Raw genomic sequence first — 7710 nt, forward strand, 5'->3', positions numbered from 1 at the left:
TTCTTAGTGATGTCCTTCCCTAGTTTTGATATGAGGGTTATGCTTGCTTCATAAAAAAAGTATTAGGAAGTTTTCCATCCTCTTCTATATTCTGGAATAATTTGAGTAGAATTGGTGACAGGTTTTCCCTAAATGTTTGGAAGAAGTCACCAGTGAAGCCATCTGGGCCTGGACTGCTTTTGGTTGGGAGTGTTTTGATGACCTAATCAATTTCTTCTTTTACTATGGGTCTGTTCAAGTTTTCTACTTCACTCTGAGTAAGTTTAGGTAAGTCGTGTTTTTCTAAAAATGTATCCATCTCTTTTAAGTTTTCAAATTTGTTGGAGCACAGCTCTTCCAAGTATTCTCTTATTATCTATACTTTGATTTTGTTTGGTTCCATTGTGACAGTACCCATGTGGTTTCTAATGTGAGTAATTTGTGTCACATTCCTCTTTTCTTTTGTTAGTTTTGCCAATAGTTTGTCAATTTTATGAATCCTTTCAAAGAACCAGCTTCTTGTCCTGTTGATTCTTTCTATAGTTTTTCTCTTTTCCATCTCATTTATTTCTGCTGTTATCTTTATTTTTTCTTTTCTTTTGGTGACTGTGGGTTCCCTCTGTGGATCTGTTTCTAATTGTTGAAGATGCTATGTTAATGTGTTGATTTTGGTTCTTTCCTCTTGGATGTGTGCATTTATCACAATAAATTGTTCTCTTAGCACCACTGTTGCATGTCCCAAAGATTTTGGTATGTTTTGTTTTCATTCTCATTTGTTTCTAGGAACTCTGTGAATTCACATTAAATTTCTTCTTTTACTCTGTCACTTTTCAGCAGGGTGTTATTCAGTGTGCATGTATTCAACTTTATTTCATCTGTCTTCTTATTGTTGAGTTCTAGTTTTATAGCATTGTCATCTGAAAAATATGCTTTGTAGTATTTTGATGTTTGTAAATTTATGGAAGTTTGCTTTGTGATCAAACACATGGTCAATTTTGGAGAATGTTCCATGTGCACTGGGGAAGAATGTACATTGTGCTGTTGTGGGATTGAATGCTTTGTAAACATCTATGTGGTCAAGTTGGTTGATTGCATTGTTTAGTTCCTCTGTAACTTTGTTGAGTTTCTTTCTGGTTGTTCTGTCCCTTTTCAAAAGCAGCATATTAAAATCTTCCACAATAATTGGAGATTTATCTATTTCTTCTTCAATTCTAATAAGGTTTGCTTCATATATCTTGGTGCTCTTTCACTGGAAGTGTAGATATTTGTTATGGTTATGTCGTCTTGCTCAATTGAGCCTTTGATCATGAGGTAGTGTCCTTCTTTATCTCTTAGCTGGTTTTTGTCGTAAAGTTTACTTTATTGGAGATTATTGGCTCTCCTGCTTATTTATTGTTGCAGCTAGCTTGGTATATTTTTTTCCATCCTTTAACTCTTAGTCTGTTTTTATCTTTGTGTGTAGTATGTGTCTCTTGCAGCCAGCATATTGAAGGGTCTTGTTTTCTTATCCATTCAGCCACTCTCAGTCTCTTTACTGGTGCATTTAATCCATTGACATTCAATGTCATTATCCATAGGTATGAATTATTTGCTTCCATTATGTTAATTTTTGGTAGTGCTGTTCGTTCCTTTATTCTGCATGCCTTCTTGTGCTGAGTTTGTGTGTTTTGTGCTATTTCTTGTCAGTTTCTTCTTAGTTTTCATGGTTATTTGTTCTGCTTGGAAGTTTATTTTCATTGTAAGTTGTGAAGTATTAACTTTCTTTGGGGTTACCTTATAGTCTGTTAACTTTTCTTTCCATTTAAGAGACTCTATTGTATCCTGTAATCTACCTGACACCCTCACTACCTGGATCTCTGTTCCTACATTTATCCCTTCTTTGACATTGATTTTATTTTGATCTTTGGTTGACCTCCCAGCTCCTTTGAATTCATTATCATAGTTTGTTCTGTTCTGGACTCTGCTATCTGTCAACTGAGTTCCAGTTGATGTTGCCACACCTGTTACCGCTGGTTGTTTTCTGTTCATGTTGGTTTTCAGTCCAAAAATATCCTTTTAGGATGTTTTGAAGTGCTGGATTGGTTGTAATAAAGTCTCTTAGATACTGTTTATCCTGGAATATTTTGATTGCACCATTGGATTTTATTGATAGTTTTGCTGGATAGACAATTCTTGGTTGGCAGTTTTTTTTTTCTTTTAGTGTTTTGTATATGTCTCCCTATTGCCTTCTTGTCTACATGGTTTGTGCTGAACAGTCAGAGCTTAATCTGATTTGCTTGCCTTTGTAAGTGACACTTCTCTTATCCCTGACTGCTTTTAAGATTCTCTCCTTGTCTTTGATTTTGGAGAGCTTGATTATTATATGTCTTGGTGACTTTCTTTTTTTTTTGGGGGGACATTTAGGGGGTCTATCCTACCTGGAGTATGTTTGGCTTATTGAATGTTTATTTTCTCATTTTTCTAGATGTTGAGTAGATGTTGAGGAAATATTCTTCCAGAAGCTCTTCAACTATCTCCTCTGTGGACTTCTCTGATTCTTCCTGTTCCTGAATGCCAATAATCCTTAAGGTGTTCCTCTTAGTTGTCCAGCATGAACCTTAGACTCTCTTCAGATTTTAAATCCTTTTTTCAGCTTGCTCTTTTATCTTAGCAGTTAGACTCTCTTCAGATTTTTTTATCCTTTTTTCAGCTTGCTCTTCTATCTTAGCAGTATTGAGAGATTTGTCTTCTAGCTAGCTAGTTTTAGCTTTCATCTCTTCTATTCTTCTCTTTTCCCCTTTCAGTGTATTGTCCATTTCTGATATTTTCTTATTAATTATTAAAACCTCTATTTGCAGGTTTTGAATTCTTTCCAATGCTTTATCAATCTTGTTTGATTGTTCTTCTAGTAGTTTCCTGACTTCTTCCTTATTTTCCTCCACCCCTTTTCAAAACATCTGAATTTGTTTCCATATCATTCTTCTAAATTCTTTCTCAGGCAAATCCAAAACCTGCTCTTCCTTTTCTAGGGAGCCTTTGTCTGTCTCCAGTGCATTTGTCTCAGTTACTCTTTTCTGTTTTGGGACATGTTTTGAGATCCTTTGATGTGTTTGAGATCTTTTGTATGTCATTTGCAGTAGTTATGTAGGTTTTTTAATACTTAGATGGATGTTTGTTGTTGTGTTATTATTCTTACTAGGTGTCTTCTGGTGGATATGATCAGGAGATAGCATGTAATGTTTAGCAGCTGTTATTGGTTCTTGTCTCAATGGTGGAATATTATGGGGTATGCTTGTAGCTTGGCTATATGGCCATGGTTGCTGACTCTTCTTGGGTAATGTATGGAGAAAACCCTCCCATCTCCAGGAAAAATTTGTGATCAAAAGGCCAAAAGCAGAAGCAATATAAAAGCAGAGACAAGAGCCTCCACTTTGAAACAAAAATAAAACTGGACGACTGTCCAGTCACCTTGCTACACATGAAGTGTGTATGCACTGTAGAAACCTCCAGTAGTCAGTGGGGGTGTCCACTCGTACAGGTCCCTGCTCTAGTCACTACCATAGAAGTGTGCAGCTAGATATTGAGAAGTTAGTGGGAGAAAGATTGTTTACTATTTTTGTCTCTGAAAGTCAGTTAAGTATCTGTGTGTGCACAGTGTAATTCTTGAAAGAGTTGCATCTTTTTACATTGGGGTTTTACATATTGTTCATATGGTTTGTCTTTCAGGCTAAACCTGCTTTTTTTCTTGCTGTGTAGGCAGGGGTTAATGGTCCCACACAAGTTAACTTTAGGGCTGGGACCCACAGGCAGATGTCAAAAGCAGCAGCCAAAGAATTTGTCCTTGGACCGATGGGACTCTTTCTCTCTGTGCTGTGGGAAAACTCCGGTCTCAATGCTGGACTTTTTGGGGGGGTTGCACCCACCCACCTGAAGGTGTCCTGGCTGAACAAATAAGACAAGACAGGGAAGAGGAATTCCTCAAACCTCCTTTTGTAGAATTCCTCAAACCTCCTTTTGCAAATGCCACTGTGCTGCTTTTAGCGCCAGTTCCCTGTGCCAATCTGGTTGTAGTCCCGCTCTCTGACTTCTGCCTCGGTGGGATGGACACAGAGGGAGTCCCATGTCTTGACCGATTTCTAAATCACAATGTTTTCCTTTATATCATGATTTTTCCACTGGCAGTTGTGGGAAACTGACACCCTGACCCTTATGCTAGATCCAGAGTTCCGGTGCAGTTTCGTGAGAGTTGGATCGCTGAGTTTTCAGCCCCTCCCCCATGAAGCCTGTCCTACCTGACTCGGCTCTGCCGCCACCAAACCAGAAGTCCTTTTCTTTCTTTCTTATCTTCTCAATGACCTTTTCTTTTCTTCCTGTATGCTGTTTCTCATGTCATCCCTCAACTCTTTTGGTCTGTCATTTGTGTCTAATACATCAAATCTGTTCTTGACATGATCTCTAAATTCAAGGTGGGATATGCTCAAGGTTGCAGTTTAGTTCTTGTGGACTTATTTTAAACTTCAACCTGAACTTGCATGTAAACAATTAATTGTTTTCTGTTCCACAGTCTACCTCTGGCCTTGTTTTGTCTGACGATATGGAGCTTTTTCACTGACTCTTCCCATAAATATAGTCAATTTGATTTCTGTGTGTAGTCCATGTGGTGACATCCATGTGTATGTTGTTTCCTTTACATTGAGGTCCATCCCATACTGAAAGTATGGTCCTTGATCTTCATAAGTAACTATTTTAAGTCCTCTTCATTTTTAGCAAGGAAGATTGTATCATCTGCATATCATGGGTTGTTAATGAGTCTTCCTCCAATCCTGATGCCACATTATTCTTCATATAATCCAGATTCTCTGATTATTTTCTGTTGGATAAAAAAGATATTTGAAATAAATAAGTGATTGGTCTTACAAAAAATCTAACATGAAGTCTCCAACATTGTTTCTAACATCAAGGCCAAAATTTCCACTACTGACCCTTCTTTGTTCCCAACCTACCCATTCCAATCACCAATAATTATCAATGCATTTTTATTCCATGTTTGATCAATTTCAGACTGAAGATATTGGTTGAATTTTTCAATTTCATCATCACTGGCTTTAGTACATGGTGCAGAAATTTGATTAATGGCATTGATTATTTTCCTTGTAGGTGTATAGATATTATCATATATCACAGATGGCATTATGCTAAAAGATAGATCTTGAAATGCTCATTTAATGCTCTTGTTTACATATTTGATCAAGTGCTAGCAGAAGCTATGCCAACAATATTTTAAATACAAGCAAGGTGACCCACAGGGGACAGGTTTTAGCAGAGTTTCCAGACTAAGACAGACTAGGAAGAAAGATAGGTGCAACAATTCTGAATGGTTAGTCACTGAAATACTTATTAATAAGCAGTTGAGCATTGCCTGGTATAGAAGCGATGCTGGAAATTGCATGGCAGAATTTTGCAAGACTAGTGACATATTCATCACAAATACATTTTACAACCACATAAATGTTTACTATACATTTGAAACTCACCATATGGAATTCTTAGGAATCAGATGGACTACATCTGTGGGACGAGATAATGGAGAAGCTCCAACATCAACCAGAATAAGTCAATGGATAGTTGTGGAATAGATCGTAAATTACTCATAACTGAGTTTAGGCCAAAGTTGAACAAAATTAAAACAACCCTTTGAGAGGAAAAATGTGAGCATGAGACTATCCCAGTGAATTCAGAGACCATTTCAAGAACAGATCTGATGCATTAGACACCAGTGACCTAAAACCAGAAGAATTGTGGGATTATATCAAGAACATCATACATGAAGAAAGCAAGAAACCATTAAAATTACAGAAAATAAATAAGAAACAAAAATGGATGTCAAAATAGACCTTAAAATGATCTCATGAATGTATATAAGTTAAAATGAAAGTAAGAAATGATGAATTAAAGGAGATGAATAGAAAATTTCCAAGAGTAACTTACAAAAACAAAGTAAAGTATTATAATGTGCAAAGACCTGTAGTTAGAAAATCCAAAGGGAATAACATGCTCAGCATTTCTCAAGGGGAAAGAACTGAAGAATAAATTGAACTGAATTAAAAACTGAAGCCTCAAGTTGCAATATTGAAGGATTTCATGGACAAAATATAGAATGATACAAAACAAATAAATAAAAATAAAATGGAAGGAACACACACAATTACTGTACCAAAAAGAGTTGATCTTTCTTTTCAATAATTCCAAGAGGCAGGCTATGTTCAAAAATAGATGGTATTGAAGGAAGAAATATACTGAAAGCATTGCTGAAAATCAAGGCTCAAGGAACTTAGGAATGCAAATTGAAATGTTTCAACAACGTGATGCAGAACTCAGGCACTCACTCATATATGCTAAAAAATTTGGAAGACAGTTACCAGGGCACATACTGAAGAGATTCAAATTCCAAAGAAAGATGACCCAATGGAATGTGTAAATCATAGAACAGCATAATATTACATACAAGAAAAAAATAAAGACAATTCACAAGTGGTTGACGAAGTATGTTTATGGGGAGCTGCCAGAAATTCAAGCAAAATTTAGAACAGGATATGGAGCTAGGAATATAACTGCTAGTGTTAAATGGATCCTCACTGAAAGCTGAAGGATGTGTGTTTGTGCTTTACTAACTATTCAAGGGCATTCAATTATGTGGCTCATGACACACTATGAATAACATTCAAAAGAATGGATATTCCAAAACACTTCATTGTATCCTTTCATCATATTTGTTCAATTTGTGTTCTGAGCAAATAAACCAAGAAGCTGGATTATATGAAGAAGAATGGTTTATCAGGATTGAAGAAAGACTCATTAACAATCTGTGATATGCAGATGACATAGCCTTTCTTGCTGGAAGTTAAAAGGACTTGAAATTCCTACTGATTAAGATCAAAGATTACATCCTGCGGTATGTAATGAAGCTCAAAGTAAAGGAAATTAAAATCCTCACAACTGGATGAATGTATAACTTCATGATGAACCAGGAAAATATTGAAACTATCAAGGATTTCATTTTGTTTGGATCCACAATCAATGCTCTTGAAAAGCAAAAGTCAAGAAAACAAATGACATATTTCATTAGGCAAAACTGCTGAAAACCACTTTAAAAATTTTTTTTAAATTGTGAATCAAGTGAAAGTTTAAAGACAAAGTCATTACTTTTATACTCAACAATAGCAAGGACTGTAATCTCAGCATGCAACAACAGTTGTCCCTATGGTTGTTATTGTTGTTAGGTGCCATTGAGTCAGTACCAACTCATAGCAAACCTATGTACAACAGAACGAAACACTGCCTGGTCCTGGGCCACCCTCATAATCGTTGCCATGCTTAAGCCCATTGATGCTGCCACTTTTCTAATCCATCTTGCTGGGAGTCTTCTTTTTCTCTGACTCCTCACCTTACTAAACATGATATCTGTCTCCAGCGACTGATCCCACCTGATAATATGTCTGAAGAATGAGATGAACTTTGGCCACCCTGGCCTCCAACGAACACTTGAGCTGCACTTCTTCCAACACAGATCTATTGGTTCTTTTGCCAGCCCATGGCACTTCCAGTAGTCTCCTCCAACACTATAACTACTAATGCATCAATTCTTCTATGGTCTTCCTTATTCACTGTCCAGCTTTCATATGCATATGAGGTTACTGAAAATACCATGGCTTTAGTCAGGTGCACCTTAGTGCTCAAGCTGACATCTTTGAT

This window comes from Chrysochloris asiatica, unplaced genomic scaffold (assembly GCF_000296735.1).
Source record: "Chrysochloris asiatica unplaced genomic scaffold, ChrAsi1.0 scaffold00036, whole genome shotgun sequence".
NCBI classification, from domain to species: Eukaryota; Metazoa; Chordata; class Mammalia; order Afrosoricida; family Chrysochloridae; genus Chrysochloris; species Chrysochloris asiatica.